Source organism: Malus sylvestris, chromosome 16 (genome assembly GCF_916048215.2).
Source record: "Malus sylvestris chromosome 16, drMalSylv7.2, whole genome shotgun sequence".
NCBI lineage: Eukaryota > Viridiplantae > Streptophyta > Magnoliopsida > Rosales > Rosaceae > Malus > Malus sylvestris.
Window position 1 is genome coordinate 27,970,396 of NC_062275.1, and position 20,531 is coordinate 27,990,926.

The window sequence follows — 20,531 nt, forward strand, 5'->3', positions numbered from 1 at the left end:
ACCCAAAACCAACTTAAAAGCCCAATACGAACCTTTCGTAAAATTAATTAACTAATTAATTAATCTTGACCATTCTTCAATTAAACCATTTAATTGCATATCCATTTCATTAAATTTCTTCACTTTCATCCTTACTCGGTGTACGATCCATTAGGTTCCATTTAGCGAGGTAGTGGGCGATTGTTACTCTTAACGATCGATTGTGAATTGAAACCACATTTCAATTATCCCTTAAAATTAGTGTTTGCTAATCATCAGGGCTTCCACAAACCATGAGTGACACCTAGTAGCATGTCATGGTTACCCAAGCTAAGTAGAATTGGTTGGAGAACCTATCCAGTTACAACTACAATGCAATACGGTCCTTCTCTAATACAATACTCTTAATCACATTGTTTAAGTGATAGTTTGTTTCATGTCTACTATCCAATGTGATACTTCTCCATATGATTCTTTTGAATAAGATTTGGAACAAACTTCCTAAGTCATATTCATATGCTTTGGCCAAAGACTCTCGAATCACATCTTAGAGTATTCTCCTCGACCATGGAAGGTTAGAGATCCCTTGTTGTGCATTCATATGCCTACATGACTAGATAGCTTGACCCCAACAATGCCGTGGACACTCCAATAGAATGCCTTTGACATGATCAAAGGTCAAGGACCTAACCATTAGACATCTATGATGCCTCAGGTCAAAGGACTACTTTGCATATTGCAACTATCGAGTTCTTACATGACATGTTTGTTCGAACTCTCTTTTGATCGTAGTTCAGTGTACTCGATTACTCTTTCGAGCACCTATGTGTTTGTCTTAGTGTCCAACACCAAATGACTTGAGACTAGTCATACTCACACTTGAGTCGACATAACACATACTAAACTTAGCGGATTGTCAATGCCCAATTGGCAACCTATGGCTAGGAACATTTTAGGAATGAACATAAGAGAAAGGTCTCGATAATCTAACTTACTTAAATCACTTGTCTCTTAGATCAAATACATCCCTTGGATTCCCTTATTGCTTAAGCACATGATACAATAAATAGTGATTAACAATAAGCTTTGCCTTTCATTAAACATATAAAAGTTTAATACAATAAGTATTCCAAAAGCTATTACATCAAATGAGTGGCTTTGTGGGCATACTTCCAACATTAGGCCCAATGGGCCCAATTAAACCCGAACGTTTCTTTAAGCCCAAAACGATCTTATATCGCTTTTATGATTTCTTTAGACTTTCTAATTAATCACAACACTTAATTAATCCAATTAATTATTTCCATCATCCATTAGTTACTCACTACAAGAGTGTATTGGTGAACAATCATTTTAGGTTCTAATTAGCAAGGTAGTGAGGTGATTGGCACCAATCCAATTGATTATATTTAATCCAATCACTTAGTGAATTAAAACTTTCTTTTAATTCACCTTCTTCTTTGACGACTACATTTAATCATCTAGAAGAACTCACAAGCCATGAGTGACATCTAACCATATATGATGGCTACCCAAGCTAATGTAGAAGTTGTTCGGAGAACCTATTCAGTTGGAATTACAATGCAATTCGATCCTTCTCTAAAACAATACTCTCAATCACATCACTAGGGTATGGATATATTATGTCAAACCCCTAATGTGATTATTCCTTCTTATATGATTCAATTGAGTCGTATAGGAACGCTTTCCTTTATTACGCTCGATACTTCGGCCGAAGATTCCAGAATCATATCTTAGAGTATTCATCCTCTCTTAATGAGGATTAGAGATTCCTTGTTGCGCATTCACTTGCCTTCATGACTAAGTGGCTTAACCCCGACTATGCCGTGGACACCCGCGGATGGAGTGACTTTGACATAATCAAAGATCAAGTACTTAACCACAAGACAACGATGATGCCTCAGGTCAAATGACTACTTACATTATTCCAACTATTAAAGTTACTTGCTTGACATGTGAGTAGACCTTCATGCAAGTACTCTCGTTCGATTGTGTTCAGTGAACTCATTCCCTTAATGAGCACCTACATACTTGTCTTAGTGTCACTACACGAATAGGATGAGACTTTCCATCCTTCTAATTGAAGCGGGCATAGTATGTACCGGTCTATGTATTGTCAGTATCCCTCCGACAATCCTATGACCAGGAACCTTTTGGACATGATGGTTATGTGAAGAAGGTCTCTGTAGTCTAACTTCATTAGATTACTTCTTCAATCGATCCATTGTCCATGGATTCACCATTTAGGACATATATCGTTTATAGAGATAGTCCTAAATAGTATCTTTGCGATTTGATGTATAAGAGTCATCTATACATCCATTTATTGTCCTGAAAGGTTTCTTTCAAAGATTGACTTTCAGGGCATATTTCCAACACTATCTCTTGTTCATTTGTGCTTAGGCAAATCATATTGTAGGATTACAATGAACTACCCAACAAAACAACATTTGTTAGTTGGTTTATAGAAGTGATATCCAAAGGTTAATTTAAGGATATCCACAAGATAATTCTCAAACAAATATTGCTTATTAGCACACAACCCCAAATCTTAACACGATTAAGACTTGTCTTTCTTTCCAACTACATCCTATGGAGTTATGAAAATTTTGGAAGGTCTTCTAATTGACAATCATATTGTCTTAGAAGTATATATCCTATATATGTGGGTAATTGATAACATCCAACGAACTAAATCTTATACGAGTTCGTTCTTCTCTTAATGGAGAAATCCATTATCATATGATGCTTCTTTCCTTGATATCTTTCAAGGAAACTATTCTAAAGTGTTACCTTTTCTTGGATCAAATCTAAGGAGGTAAATACTTTAAACATCTTACTCATCAATTTACATTTCTTGAATTCTTTGAAACCTTTTGCAAAATATTCGGACTTGTGTTTATTCAAAATAAATGATAGTCCAACCGAGAGCGATCTTCGGTGAATGTCATACAACATGAATATAGTTTACAATAAACTTAGTGAACCATTTGGATAGGGACACAAAGGTGAAGTCCTTGCCTAGTTTCCGTCTCTAGAAGTGGTTTAACACTTCAACACTCAATGATTCAAAATCAACATAAGTCCATGTTGATGGACTATTTTTGTCAACCAACCACTATGTTCTAAACATAATTACAAACTTTCAAGAGTTGTTCAAGGAAACTCTCATTTCTTCATACAACAATTTGTAAGTGAAGAATCATGGCACACCTTGTGCTTACTTCTTAAGTTCCTTGTTCATGTAACAAAGAAACAATCACTAAAGTTTGCGTTAGCTAAGGGTTTTTCAAAGCAACTCTTATTTCTTCATACAACAATTTGTAATTGAAGAATTATGACATTAAAAGTGTTGTCCTCTTTATGATAGACTTATCTAACATGTTCTTCCAATGATACATTATCAATAGGAAGATTGTGAGGATGAGACTACTTAGGTACGTATACAAGCCATTATAGACAATCTCTGGGATTGTAGTACCAAGTCCGGAAACTAAAACTTTCGGCTTTTTCTTTGTCAAGTTTTGGATAGCGTTTGCAAATATATTGGTAAATAAATACATAACTAATATAAATTGATTGATTTTAAGCCATTTGATCGGGGTCTTTAAATCAAATAGCACCACCCACTATTTTTCGCAAATTCCATATCCCTCATCGGAATTTGAGAGTTTTGGAGGAAACTCTTAGTAGGGTATGGGAGACTCATCATTACCAAGCCCACCTCACAATGATATGATGTTGGCTAGCATCAATAATAATGAGAGAGTACGCTTACTCATTTGCATCTCTTGCAAGTACCCATCTTATTTGGCCTCTAGAGAATGAAGCCTCATAATGATATGATGTTGGCTCCATTGCACTTAGTTAAGTCATTCCCACCATGCAAGTTCGAGTAAGGGTTCAAGAACAACCTCACAATGATATGATGTTGGCTATTCTCGTTGCCTACCTTCACAACATCATGTATGCATATAGAACTCCTCCTGAGTGTAAGCACGCACTTTGTACTCCCCCATGATAGGGTGAAGTCGGTGTACGAGTCACAAACGATCAGAGCCTACCACGGTGGAAGGCCACGAAAGAGTGTTCAAAGCACTTTCACGCTTATCAACTTAATAATGGTTTGGTTGAGGGTTTTAGGTCTCATCACATATAAGCATGCATTTTAATCTTATTAAAACAATTTGGTCCTATTACAACTATTGGTCCATGTGATTGATTTAGTTGTACATTATACTCCCACTATGCTTGTAAAACGGTTTTTAAAGCAAGAGTATATGGTACTACTAACATAAGGTTTGCATTCATTGATGGTCTATATAGTTGCCTTAGGGCCTTAGGATGACTATGAACCTTTGATTAGATCCAACACGAGCCTAGTGTTGAATCTCGGTCTAAGGATGGTGATTGATTTTAGTTACGCGTTTAATCATATTAAGGCGTGTTTTTCCTATTGGGCGTTGGACCCAACTACTCCAATTTCATGCATATCAAATAAAACAAGAAAGGAGTACTTCAAAGTAAAGAAGAGCTTATGCTCTTTTACAACATTTGATCAAAACAAATTACTTTAAAGTAAAGAAGAGCTTATGCTCTTTTACAACATTTGATCATATCAAATTACAACCAAAATCTAATCTACACATTCCCATGGTTCAAACAAATTTGAGACAACCTTTCACATAGCTCAATTATCGTAGGCTTAGGTTCATAATCACCCTTTAATTAATTAAGGCTTTAACTAATTAAACTTGAATGCAACATTGTCATTTGGTTTTTGTATCCATAGAATTGATTTAAATGGAGCTAAATGAAATGAAAATCCAATTCCCATTTAAAGAGACAAAACCATTTTGTTCTCAACCTAATTTGGGCCGAAAAGCAATAACCTCAACTTTTTGGGCTATATTGCAAAACATAAACTTTTGAGGTCACTTTGTAAGAACACAAAAGTCCACTACTTCATGTAATTACAACTAGAACCCAAAAATTTCATCAAATACAAAAACTTCATTAAAGGAGCAAAACAATTTGTCCTTTAGTGTTTTTGGGCCTTTACGTAAAAACGTAAACTTTTGGGTCAAACTACAAATACACAAAAGTATCAAAACTTTATGTAATTGCATAAAAGCCCCAAAAGTACCCTACTTGTAGGGTGGCCGGTTTTGGAGTAGTGTGAGTGATGGTGTGTGAGTTGATTTTTTATGACGAACAAAGACATAAAGTCATGCAAGTTGAACAAGTGGGTGATGGGTTGGTGTGTAAGAGAAGTACCAATCATGTACAAAAATTCAAACACATTTTCAATTTTCAAATTTTCAAATTTCAAACACTTTTCAAAATTTGAAAAAATCACACCAACCAACACAAAACAAAGACTTTATGAAATCAACCAAAAACTTTGAATCAAAACACCAAACTTTTTGTTCTTGGTAAGAACATCAAGAACAATGAAGAACATCCATGAAAACCCATAAGAGTTCCATGAACATTTTTACTCAATAAAACTCAAATTTTCACTACTCAAAATGGGGTTAACATCCTAGGGTACTTAGGGGTTCCAAAAGTCACTTTAAAACACTTTTAACAAGACAAACATGAACCCAAAAAATCACCCTTTGGATTTGGCCGAATTTCACCAAAAACATGGCACCAAATTTTAGCTCCAAAATTCTTGCTCATATGAACTACATCTACAACATTTGAGATGACAAATTTTCTAACAAAATTTACATTCAAAGAAGCAAGAATAAAGCTTGTAACAATTACAACATTCAAATCAAAGACTATGAACTACAAAACCCAAAAGGATTCACCAACTACTAGACCTAGGCTCTTGATACCACTTGAAGGAAATTTTGTGAAAAACATGTTCATTTAAGCAACATCTATAGCATGCAATTAACAATTAAAGGTGGAATCATGCTTGTATGCACTCAAAACAAAACATTACCCATGAAATTCAAAGCCTAGTAGTTAGGTGAACCATGACTCAACTCAAGAACAAAGTGAGTTGAGAAATATTATACCTTTCTTGATTCCTCTTTGCATAAGCAAAGGCTAATCACCCAAGGAGAGGGCCTTCATTCCTTGCTTCTTAGATCCATCAATTTCTTGGAGGAGGATGATGAAAAGATTCTCCAAGTTCTCAAAATAGAGAACCTCTAATTTTTCCACACCAAGGAGAGACTTGAATAAGAGAGGAGTGACCTTGGAGGATGAGAGATTGCTAGCTAATCTCCTCCAAGGGGGCCAGCCTTTTAGAGAGAAAGGGAGAGACATGTTCCCTCCAATTTTCTCTAAAAGAAGCCCTAATGAAGAAATAGCTATAAAGTCATATTTATACCTACCTTCATTAGAGTGGCAAACTTGTAATAAGTCCAAAACCCACTCAACTATCATTATGGCCGGCCATAGGGTTTTATTGGGCTTTTTGGGCCTTTGTGAATTATTAGTCATTAAGTTGTCATACAATTTAAGTCAATGGGCTTGACGTTCGAAGCCCATTGGACCTTGAGGCCCAAAACTAACCCGTGGTCTTTTAACGAACTTTATTCGTTTGATTAATTAACATATTAATTAATCCTTGCCATAAATAATTAAACCATTTAATTATCCTTACTCATCTCCGTTGTTTCTTCAATCTCTACCTTACTCGGTGTACGATCCATTAGGTTCCTTTCAGCGAGGCAGTGGGAGATTAGAACTCTTTCAAATCGATTATGAATTGAAACTTACTTTCAATTCTCCCTTTAGTGATTATACACGTTTAGGGCTTCCACAAACCATGAGTGACACCTAGCAGTATGTCATGGTTACCCAAGCTAATCAGAAGAGGTGCAGAACCTATTCAGTTTAGGATTACAATGCAATACGGTCTTTCTCTAATACAATACTCTTGACCACATTGTTTAGTTTGATAGTTTAATCATGTCTAATATCCAATGTGATTCATTTACTTATATGATTACCTTGAATGTGATTTGGAATGACTTCCTAAATCTCATTCATACTCTGGCCAGAGATTCTTAATCATATCATAGAGTATTCTCCCTCAAACGGTTTGAAGGTTAGAGATCCCTTGTTGCGCATTCACTTGCCTCCATGCCTAAGTGGCTTAACCCTAACTATGCCGTGGACACCCTCTGACAGAGTGACTTTGACATAGTCAAAGATCAAGGACCTAACCACAAGACAACTATGATGCCTCAGGTCAAAGGACTACTTTGCATTATCCCAACCATGAGTTCTCATGTGACATGAGTATGAGAACTCATCGTTGATCGTGTTCAGTGGACTCATTCTCTATTGAGCACCTACATGCTTTTCTTGGTGTCAATCACACCAATGACTCGAGACCAGTCACTTTCCGTGAGGGAAGACATAGCACGTACTGATCTTAACGGACTGTCAATGCCCAATTGGAAATCCTATGATCAGGAACGTTTAGGATATGTATATGAAAAAGAATGGTCTCATGAATTTAACTTGTTTAAATTACATTCTCCTAATTACATATTCCTTGGACTTATCGTTTAAGCATATAACATTTATATGAGACGGCTTAAAACAATAATCTTTGCCTTCGATATTAAACTAGATTAGTTTAACATGTGAAATGTCCGTAAAGTATCATCATATGATTGGTTTTAGGGCACATTTCCAACACTATGGTCCTCACGAGTTCAAAGGTACCAAATATAGGTAAGATTGCCTTCGATTTCACGTCCAATTACAAAACCCGATTTGAGGTACTATTCATGTTCACGTAAAATGTTGATTTTTAGGGAATTTAAAGGACAGGAGGTCCTTACGAAGCTCGGAGTACTTCGTTTGAAGATTTTGGACGTCGGAATAGTGAGAACGGAGAGTTTCAAATCTGGCTGGAATTATCGAGTCTTTTTCCGGCCAATTTCCGACAAGTCGAAGGTCAAGCCAGGTACGGTTGTGTTCATCTTTGTGAGATCTTCATTTTGGTATAAACTACGTAGAAAATGGTGCAAAAATGAAGAAGAAACCATAGTTAGAAATTTTTTCCAGTCTTCCAGCACCAGCGACGGTAACTGGAAGAAGAAGACGACAGAATATTCTGACACCGTCAGTTAGTTTGGATGGATTCTGTTAGGACTTAACGGAATATTCTCAAAATATTCCTGACGGCGTTAACTGATGCCGTTAGTGTGCCTAGCACATGGCCGCGCGTGGGGGGCGCGTCTGGCCTTGCCATTGTCGGTGCATGGGGGCGCGTGAGGCTTCCAAAAATTTATCTAAAAATTTGGGGATGATCCTGAAGTTGTGTACGTCACTGTGGTATATTCATATACCCAATTTGAGCAATATATGAGAAGTTATTACCTATTATTGGTTATGTACGTTAAATAACGTTTATTCGATTATTACGCCTATAGGTGAGGCCTATTCTCGGGACGAGCGTAATCAGTCGAGGCTCGGGGGCTACGACCCATTGACATCTCAGTGAGTGGGCCGTTATTTTCAGTATATCTATATACTTGACATTTTTCCCAGAAAACATATTTAAAGGAAAATTTAAATGCCATGCCATAAATGCCATGCATATACAATTATGTTTCGTACATGAATTGATGTGTGATACCTTATATATATAAATGTGGTGAGGCAAGCACAGGTAAGTTCAGGTAAGTTGTGTTTGGTTATGTAAATCATCGATGATGCGATATGTGATTGAGAAGCGTTAGCTCATAAACTTGCACTAAGGGTGATTGTGATTTAGCCAGAGAAAGCTGGCACAGGCCTGTATATTATGTCACCTCCTGCACCATATGGTCACATTGGATCCAATTAGGTGCACAGTCTTGTTGTACAGACCACTATAAGTGGTTCCGACTCGTAGGTGACTAACGTATTATCGCACAGCTAGCATTGATAGAGTAGAATTGAGCATAATTATATTACACCCAACCTTGTCGTACAGACCCTTTTCAGTGGTTCCGACTTATGTGCAGTATATTGCCGTATAGGTCATTATAGTGACTCCGGCTAGATTGACTATGAAGCTATAAACTCAGTCGTACAGACCACCTCAAGGGTTCCGGCTAACATATCATATTTCTATGAAATTATTCTTACCTGAATTGTGTACTTTGTTATATATTGGCATGGCATGCATATGTTTATGAATGTGTAAAGCATGGATTGAATTGAAATGATATATTTATATACTTATTTATGTATTCTAATTTCTGGGAAAATAATCATATACTTGTTTTACGGCGAGGGGTTAGTATATTCAAAGGAAAATAAGGTTTTCGTGTAAATGTGTTTTACTGACCTACTCAACTTTGTTTTTTCGCCCCTCCAGGTCTTAGATAGTAGAGTTTGGTGGCCACAAGGAATCCAACGGTGTTCTGACAGAATCCGAAAACATAGGATTCACCTTCGGGTGTTGTATTTAGCAATAGTCCCCTTAACTGCAACTAGACTTTCTTCTTGCTTTGAAAGTGTATGTATACACTTAAATCCTCACTAGCATCCTTTCTTATTGGGATTGTTAAGTGATTGGTTTTAAATTGTTAGTTTTTCTCTTACTTTTTATTACTTCCGCCTTGTGCACATGGCTACGTCACTTTCACGTGACAGCCATCATGTCTCGACTTCGGTCGGGGTGTGTCACATTCCCCCTTGAGTGTGTAAATACTCAAGGTGGATTTAGCATCATGCATAAGTTGAGGAAGTCGACTTGTCGGCACTGATTCTAAGGAACAACACTTATTCTCAATAAGGTAGGAACTTGCATAAGTAGTAAGTCTCACTAAAAAACCCTAAGGCTATGGTAAAAACCCGAAGAGGGACAAAATCCATAGTATAAGGAAAAATACATGAGAAATGGAAAGTCAAAAGAAATGTCTACGAGACGTCATCAAGGATATGACCAGCCCAAGGTGGGTGCCTCGTTAAAACCTAGTTAGGTAACAAAAACCCAGTAGGAAAAATGCTCCTAATCGTAGGAAAAAGAGTACGTTAAAATCAAGCAAGTATCTTCAGGATACTTCCCCTGAGTTTGACACAATTTCAAAGAGAAATAACAATGTTACAACTTAGAAAGTTTACGCACACCAATTCCATGAACAAGCTTTTGAAACGTCATCTTCAGCAGTGATTCGGTGAAGAGGTCGGCAAAATTATCTTGTGAACGGATTTGCGCGACTTCAATCTTCTGATGGTCTTGTTGTTGATGTGAAAAGAAAAACTTTGACGCAATGTGCTTGGTGTTGTCTCATTTAATATAACCCTTCTTGAGCTGTTCGATGCATGCTATGTTGTCTTCAAAGATCGTCATTGGGACATCAATGGTGAGATAAAGATCACATGAGCTTCGAATATAGCCCACAACTACTCTCAACCGAAAGCATTCCCGAGTTGCTTCATGTAAGGCGAGAATTTCAGCATGGTTAGACGAAGTGGCAACTAAGGTTTGTTTAGTTGACCTTCAAGAGATTGTGATGCCTCTAACAGTAAAGACATAACTCATTTGAGAACGCGCCTTATGCAGATCATATAAGTATCCTGCATCAGCATAACCAACAAGTCGAGAATCGACTCGAGGAGCAGAGGGTGCGGCATCACTTGAGGATCCGTAGGGATAGAACAAGCCTAAATCCATGGTACCCTTAAGGTAATGGAAGACGTTTTTCACACCAGACTAGGGTCCACATGTAGGTGCATTACTGTATCTTGCCAAAAGATTAACAATTAAGGAGATGTCGGGTTTAGTGCATTGAGCTAAGTACAATAAAGCGCCTATCGAACTTAGATAAGGAACTTAAAGCTCCAAAACCTTTTCATCATCATCCTTCGGACAGAAGGGATCTCGTTTTGCATCTAGCTATCGAACGACCATATAAGTACTCAAAGGCTTCGCTTTATCTTCATTAAAGTGGCGCAATAGGTGTAGTTCAATTGATGTACTAAGATTCCATCTGAACAATGCTTTATCTTAAGAGCGAGACAGTATCGAGTCTTACCTAGATCTTTCATCTCAAATTCCAACTTTAAGTGCGCGGTAGTTCTCGCGAGCTCTTCAAGAGTTCCGATAAGGTTCATGTCATCGATATATACTGCAACAATCGCAAATCCAGAATGTGACTTCTTAATGAACACACAAGAGCATAGTTCGTTGTTCACATATCTCTGACTAGTTAAATACTCACTCAGACGGTTATACCACATTCTTCAGGATTGTTTCAAACCGTAGAGTGAACGCCTCAGGTGAATTGAGAGCGTGTTTTGGGGTTTGGAAATATTTAAACCAGTCAATGTAAGTCCTTCGGGAACTTTCATATAGATTTCTGTAGAGATATGCGGTTACTACGTCCATCAGTCGCATATCCAGTTTTTCGAAAATTACCAAACTGATAAGGTAACAAAAAATAATCACATTTATAATGGGTGAATAAGTTTCATCATAGTCAATCTCGGGGAGTTATGAGAAGCCTTGTGCAACAAGACGAGCTTTGTAACATACAATTTTTTTCTTTTCATTACGCTTCCTAACGAAAACCCACTTATAGCCAACGGGCTTCACATGTGGAGGAGTAAGAGCTACAAGTCCAAACACCTTATATTTCGCAAGCGAATTGAGTTCGACTTGGATTGCTTGTTTCTAGTTTGACTAATCAATTCTATGTCGACATTCATCAATGGAATGTGATTCAATGTCATCGCTCAACATGATCTCAGTAGCTACTACAAATGCTAATGCATCATCGACAATCATCTCATTTCTACGTCACACATCATCTAAGCTAGCATAATAGACCATAATCTCACGATTCTCAGGAGGAAGATTCGTCTCTTCAAGGACATTTCCATAATCTAGAATTTGCTCATGAGTTAGATTGAATGAGTAAGCGATAGTCAGATTCACGGTAAGCACTTCAAGACCTTCCTCAGGGTGTGAATCCTTTGAACCAAGGGGTCTACCACGCTTCTGTGTAAGGGTAGATGATTGGCTAGCCGCTAATGTATGTGGAACACCAATATTGGCATCCCAAGCCTCTAGGAAGGAAGTCCATCGTACATTTGGTACATCCATCTTTGCAAGCGTATTCGCAGATGGAATATGTGATCTTGTCGCGCGGGCTAGATAAGTGAAAGCATCTGGCATACTCTGAGCTATGATTTGAAGATCTAATATACGCTACACATCAGTTTCAGACTGAGCAATATGAGGATCTAAATGAGAGAAAGTGGGAGTTGTCCACGATAATTCGCGTCGCTTTTCAAGAACATTGACATTCTTATCTACCCCTAACGATGGGAAGACTATCTCATAGAAATGACAATGCAAAATGAGTAGTAAACAGATTGCCTGTCAAAGGTTCTAAGTAACGAATAATTGAAGCAGAATCATATCCGACATAAATTCCCATCATTCGCTGAGGCCCTATTTTTGTACGTAAGGGTGGCGAGATAGGCACATATACCGCATAACCAAATACGCGCAGATGCGATATGTCGAGTTCGTATTTGGTAACCAACTGAAGAGCATTAAATGGTTATATCGCAACAGGCCTCAAGCGGACCAACTTTACTACGTGCAATATTGCATGGCCCCAAGCAGTGATTGGGAGCTTGGTATATATGATCAACGATGGAGCAATCATTTGTAAGCGCTTAATGAAAGCCTCTGCCAGGCCGTTATGGGTGTGAACATGGGGTACAGGATGTTCAACTTCAACCCCAACCGACATGCAATAGTCATCAAAAGTTTTAGATATGAATTCTCCAGCATTATCCAATCGAATAGATTTGATTGGATAATTAGGATGGTGAGCCTTGAGCTTGATAACCTAAGCCAACAGTTTGGAGAATGCAGCGTTCCTTATGGATGTACACGTGTGACCAACGTGTGGAAGCGTCAACCAAAACCATAAGTATTTAAATGGTCCGCAGGGACGATGAATAAGTCCACAAATGTCCCCTGAATCCATTGTAGAAAAATGGGAGGATTCGAACGACTCTTGTCATAAGAAGGCTTATAATAAACTTTCACATTGAACATGTTTGACATGTGATTCCTTGGATCGAACATAAACTTCAGGTTAGTGGATGCCCGTGTGAAGATTGAAGGATACAGCACATCGTTATTCATCCAAGATGCCCCAAACGATCATGCCAAGGTGTAATTTCGTGTATGGTCCCAGTAGTAGAGCTAGCCACATAGTGGCATTATATGGGGTGTATGGTCGAAGTATACAGACCACTCGGGATACATTCCATCTTTTCTAGAATACATGTCTGGCCATATTAATAGGAAGTTATACACAGAAATTCAACTCCATTTTCTACGTGGGTTTCAACATGGTAATTGTTATCTCTAATGTTCTTGAAACTCAACAACGTTCTTCCCGAACATCGAGAATAGAGTGCCTTAGTAATGGTCAAGATTGTACCATTGGACAACATTATACGTGCCTTACCATATCCTTTAATTAGGTTGGATGGGCCTGAGAAGGTTGTCAGATGTGCATTCTTAGGTATGAAGTTAGTGAAATAGATGTGTTCAGGCAACACTATGTACGTGGTTGCATTTTCTGGCAGACAATTAATTTGAGTTAGTCACATGCATAAAAGTTCTAAAAACAAATAGCAATTCAAAATAATTTCACTTATTCAAGGATGGTAATTAATTAAAACTTCATATCCAAAAACAAATCACCAACAAATAATCCAAACATAAGGGGAAATTGTTCAAAAATCAACCAAAAACAAAGGGGAGTTCAGCCACTAGGTGGAATTTAGCCTCATTGTCTTATTTCAACTAAAAAATAACTCTATGTCTAAGATTCTAATCTTCCATAGGGGTGATAAGTCAAAAATCTCCATCTTTGTAGTCTCTAGTTCGTCCACTTGCATGAAGTTTGACTTAAACTTCTTACGACAAGAATGATATTCATCTACAACCTGATTGGGAGCTTGGCAAACACAGGACCAATGGTCATTTGAACCACAGCGATAGCACATGTCCGCATCCATGGTTTCAAGTGCTTTGCCTTTATTCTTGAAGTTCAGGGCCTTGGGACTAAGGTTTAGGCTCTTCTGGCTTTGTTTCCTCTCTTGGATAGGCCTTGACTCTGTTGACCTTGGTGGGATGGCTTCTGGCCACCCCTACCACGCCTCTTTATGCATTTTGGGCGTTGGTTTGTGCTATAATATGCTTTAGGCACAACAGTCGCCCCAGTAAGTCGAGCTTGATGATACTTCATCAACAGCTAGTTCTGTTTTTCAATAAGAAGTAAAACAAAGATCAAATCTGAGAACTTAGTGAACTTCTAAGTTCTATATTGTTGTTGTATGACAATATTAGAAGTAGAGAAGGTCGAATAGGTTTTCTTCAGGAGATCCTCTTCAGTTGAAGTTTCGTTACAAAACTTAAGAAGTGATCGGATTCGACAAACTTCAGAATTATATTCATTCACAAACTTAAAGTCTTGGAAGCGCTAATGCTGCCAATCATGTCTTGTTTCAGGAAAGAATATTTCCTTTTGGTGATCACAACGATCAGGCAAAGCGACCCATAGTGCACATGGATCCTCCTCAGCAAGATACTCAGTTTGCAAAGCGTCATGGATATGTCTTCGGATGAAGATCATAGCGGTGGCATTTTCAGCTTCACCAATAAGGTTGTCTGGCTCTTCTTCAATAGCAAGACGTAAGTTCTTTGCAGTGAGGTGGAGCTTCACATCTTAGACCCACTTGCAGTAGTTCCTTCCAAAGACCTCCAAAGTGGTGAAGTCAAGTTTGTTTAAATTCACCATGTTTCTATCACAAAATAGATGGACAAGATGTGGTTAGTGTAATGGAGAAAAATCAATCCATTCACATAAGAGTAGAACATACAGGATCTAATAGACGTGTATTGGTTTAATTTTGCATGAAAAAACTTCGGGTTTTCAGGGGTGATGTTTTAAACGAAAACTTCAAGTTTTCAAACAAGGCATGTTTTTAAGAAACTTTAGGTTTCCAAATAATTATGAACTTTAAGTTCATATATTCCTGCAGGCAAACACAAATATATATACAAAAATATGCAACAAGAACATGCAATAAAAAATAAGAACTTTAGGACGATAATTATAATTGAATTAATTATTTGGTCTTTGGGCCAAATTAAATTGTGGGTGAAAAAATATAAAACCCATTGGGCCTAATATAATTAGGCAAATAAAACTTTGGGCCCAAAAGAAAAAATAAGCCCACGGGTGGCTTAAGAAAAATGATCTGTGTGACCTAGGCCCAAAAATTAGGCTGGGTTTGGTCTTGGGTGGGGCTGCAGGCCCAAACAAAGAGGGCACGGATTGGGTGCGAGGCAAACAGTGAAACCGGGGGGAAGAAAAACAGGCTAGGCCTAGGTAGTGGGCTACTTCGTGATAGGAGCATATTTATACGACTTAGTTAGCTTGATTTCTTGCATTTTCATAGCTAGTTTCTACTTATTATAGTGTTTTGAGCTATTTTCGTGTGTTCGTAGGTCCAAATGACAAAGTTGGCAAGAAAGTGCAATTTGGAACATTTTGGAGCAGTTTTGGGCCAAGAATGGATAACATATGTGGGGAGCACTTTGGATGGACGTTTTTGAAGTTCAAGAGGCTAGGAATATGCTAAGGAGATGAAGAAAATCAATTCAAGACAAACAAGATAAGGAATCAGCTAAAAGGAAGGAACATTATCCAAAACAGTATCCAACCTTATCTTATCCAAACTAACCTTATCTTATCTTATCCTATCATAATCTTATCATACCTTAATTCTAGCTGTAAGGGGGAATCAATTTCATATTAGATCACCTAAAAACATGGTTCTAGAAGCCCTATCACCTGTCCTAAATTGGTGCCGCACCCCTTATCCCTTTCTTTCTAGAAACCTGCCACAAACTCTTTCAAGAAGCCTTATCTCTTATCCCTGAAAGTGTGCTGCAACTAGCCCTTCTAGAAGTGATGTTTCCTGCAACAAATACCAATCTTTTTCCTCCCTGCAATCTGAAATTGAAGAGTTCTTATTGCTTGATGATTTGGAGTCCTAATTCCTCTCCTACTCACCCCAACTGTGCCTTACTTTCTCCTTATAAATATATAGTGTCGTAGCACTCAGAAATCATCCACCTTTCACCACAAATTCATACCATACATCCCTCTTATACATACATCCCTTTAGTGCCGCAGTTTTACAAGGAGACGAGAGAGGAGACCCTTGGAGCCGTGCCTGCCATTCAAGACCCTTGGATTGTTGGAGCATTTCTAGGTGTATTCTATTTTTTGTTTCAATGTTTAAATTTAATTGTCTTTGTTTAATTGTGAACATGAGGAACTAAATTCGTTTTAGTTAGAGGTGAATTCAAAGTTATGAACATATATGTGATATGAATTGATTACATCCAGATATGATTTCATAAATCGTGAATGCAATTTACTTATCTGTTTAATTGATAACTTGTTCTTCTGTGTTGATTAAGGATGCATACTTAGTTTGCATGCATGAATTTGATGCTCGAATATAAGGGAATTTCACCTAATCGTTATGAACTTATATTCACAAGTAGTAAAAGCCACTAGTCATGATTGTGTTAAGTGAATTCTTGACAGGAGTATCATGCAGTTCATAGTTACGAATGCCTTGTCAATGCTTATGATTTTCATAGAACGTAATGATCTTTGACATGTATCTCTATTATGCAATTCATGTAGGGAATTTGATAAGAATAATTTGGTTGTGTCGCTGAGTCCAATTCAATGAATTTGGGAAAATCAGAAAGTTAATTTGTGCTTCTCACGATTAATTTGGGGCATTGTCATTCATGGTTTATCAAAAGAATAACTGGAAATCAATTCGTATGCATATGTGTCATGTGTGGAGAAGGACCCTCTTACTATTCATTCACCCCTTAAATCACCAATTTCGTCCAAAGTATTTAGAGTCTTTAAATTTGTTTAATTTTAGTCTTAAATTCATAAAAAAAAACCCCTTTTTTTGTTTAGTGTTTTTAGGTCAGAATCTGTCCAAACTAGGTTCTTTTGAGTGTTTTGAGTCAATATATGTTAGAGTTAGTCCATAAACGTTGTCTTGAGTCAAGTTAAGTTCAAGTTTTGTCCAAATTACATTATAGTTCTTGTTTTGAGTCAATTTAACTTAGTTTGTGTGTTTTAAGTCAATTTAGTCTATTTTGAGTAGTTTGAGTCTAGGTTTCTGTTTTAGAGTTTAGTTTTGTGTATTTGTGTTTCTTTTGTGTTGATTAGCATTCCTAGTTAGTCCCCGGCCTAGAACGATCCCTACTTATCTATACTACATCTATCCTAATAGGGTTTAATTTGTGTGCTAGTTTATATCACATCAAATTTTGGCGCTGTTGCCGGGGATTAGCAAAATTGCTAATCTTCCCTTTGTTTCTGTTTTTGTTTTGTTTGTTTTTCTGATTTTGTTTTAGGTACTAGTTTATGACTCGAAGTTCTCAACCTATTCGTGCACACAAATTGGAGTTTGACAACAATTTTGCATGAACTTTAAGAAGGAAGAGAAAGCAGCCATAACCCAATCCACCTAGTTCTAGTTCTGAATCTGAATATGAAGTTGAAATTGAAGAGGAATTTGAAGAAGAACAAGACATGGTTGTTGACAATCGAACAATCAAGGAACTTTCAGCCTTGGGATTGGACAATGTCGTACCTCTTTGCATTCAATACCCTACAGCAGCCCAAGGCAAGACTGATGAGTTCGAATTGAAGTCTAGTTTGTTGTATCACATTCCCAAATACCATGGGTTGCCCATGGAAGATCTGAGCAAGCATTTGAAGGAATTTGAAGTGGTGTGCTCGAGCATGACACCAATCAATGTGGATGGTAATATTCTGAAGATGAAAGCTTTTCCATTCTCTCTTATGGACAAGTCTAAAGATTCGCTTTATGAATTAGGACCTGGAACCGTCACTTCTTGGGAAAGCATGAAGAGAGCATTCTTAGAGAAATTCTTCCCAACTTCAAAAGTCATTCTTTTGAGGAAGAAAATTAGTGGAATTCAACAAAGCCAAGGAGAATCCTTTCCAGCATACTATGAGCATTTCAAGACGTTAGTTGCATCCTGCCCACAACATCAAATGAAGGAAGAGCTTTTAATTCAATATTTCTACGAAGGACTACTTCCAATTGAGAGACAAATGCTAGATGCCTCGGCGGATGGTGCTTTGGTTGACAGGGTAGGCTGTAAAGCACTAAAGTCTTTTTGTATATGATGAATTAAGTGTATATGTCTAATGCTCTTATGCTGCATTTTTTAAAACAAGTTTTCCTTCCAAAGTAAGCATTTTACTCTCAAATTAATCCTCTCTATTCCCAGTTGATGATGTAATTGCTATCAAAGGATAAGAATTTATGCTACAACATAAGCTTTTTTATCTCATCAGAACTACCGAAACGCCAACAGAAAACATATTTCCTTCTATAAAAATCAACTGAGTTAACCGAACAGTGTGAATGAGGGTTTGTCATCCACAATGCCACGTGTAAATTACTTTTGAATTCTTAGCTCATGCACTGTTCACTTCTGCTAAAATAGATACCAACTTGCATTTTAAATAAAAATAACCTACGCCCCGAACAGATCAATATTTATTTTAGGTTCAAACATAGCTGCCTTTAAATGTAATTAAGCCATTAAATTTTGACTTTATTATATTTAAATTTCACCTTCGATGTTAGAAAGAAGATTACGCCACCAAATGACCGTTATTAGCATAACCTTTTCTACTAACCCAGTAACCCTAATGAGCAAATTTTAACAGATATAAAAGGGAACACTCTGCCATTTTTCACTTTCCCTTCAATTTCTAGAAAACTTAATTCTTTGAAAAATCAAAATTTTCATCTTGCGAAAACTGAATTCAACTTTGCATACTTGAAAATTTTCCAACTCTTAATCAATTCATCCATGTTGACTTTAACAGCTTCTTAGTCTGAGTCCGGTGATGGTCGTACCAGCCTTGGAACTCGACTGAACACTTTCAACAAAGTGCAAGGTGGTCTGAATCTTCGAGTCTACTTTCAACATGGGAAAGCCTACTTTGATACCAACAAGTGCTTGATGTAGTGGAGAACGCGATCAATACTTTTGATTTCAGAATGAGACCGATGTCTCTCACGATTCTGAACATGACTCAGCTATTTGGTCTAAGACCATCAGGCAAGTGTATCGACGTCTCAAAGGATTAGTCTCTCCCTGGAACTTACAGTCGATGAAGAAAAAAGACAAGTTAGGGCCACTCTGCCACCGGTGAAGATTAAGTACTTTTCTTTAGAATTTCAAGCATGTGCAACTTCTTACTCCGGCTTCCTCAACTATTTCAAAAGAAAGTATGATCCTTCTTCCCTCTCCACCGATAGAGATCAAGAGAACATGTACTTCTTGCTCTATTAGCTGAATAAGTTCATGTTCCCCAACCCTTCAAAGCGTGTGAAAGTTGAGTGGATCCCCTTCTTTGAAGCCCTGAATCAATATGATAATCTAGCCACATGCCCTTTCTTCCTAGCTCATATTTATGCCATGTTAGATAAGATGACTAGGAATTAATCTTTCAATACCAATGTTCAAAGACCATTGTGGATGGTTCAATTATGGCTTCAGTGGTACTTCTTCGAATTCAGGAACAAGGATATGAACTAGCTGTAAATGTGGTTGAGGCCCCAAGTGCAAGTGAACAAGTAGATATTTTTGGATGCTCATTGGTCAACAATCAGCACACTTAACAAAATTATTTATGAAATACTAACATAAGAACTACATTGATTTTCAACATTTAAATTGAGGGCCTATAATTATCTATCTTCATTATTTTATTTATTTTTTTAGTACATTGATATTTTTACATTAAGGGGATGAGGAGTTCGACTAAGTCACACAATAAGTAGCCTAATTTGGTATCAAACTCGTCATCAACGAGATTCGAACCTAAGACCACTCACTTTTAAGTGAAGAGGAATATCACTAGACCATATTACTAAGTGACATCTATTTTCATTGTTAAGTATCAAATTCAAGACTTATGGCGTGTTTACCAAACGGGAGAGGAGTAGGGGGAAACAGAATTGCACTCCTTTGGAAGGATTCTGACGTTTACTAACACATAGGGAATAAAAAAAGAGTGGGGTCCACCTAAAATCTAGAATAGAATTACCGAGATGGAGCTAGTATTTGGATTCTGGGAAGAAGCCTTCATCCGGAATCAAATGTTTCTTTCCAAATGACCCTTCCATCTTGCAGTTGTCCTCCGCCATCCTCTCTAGCAACCCTATGCAGCAGCTCTCTGTTGTCTTTCGCAATCCTTTCACTGAATCCAACCTCAAAAAGAAGTTATAAGGCCTCAATTCGTCCATGTTGTCTTTCACAATCCTTTCACTGAATCCAACCTCAAAAAGAAGTTATAAGGCCTCAATTCGTCCATTTTGCCTAACCTAATCTCCAATCATTTCAAACTAGATTTGTAATCGATCTGCGCTAGAAC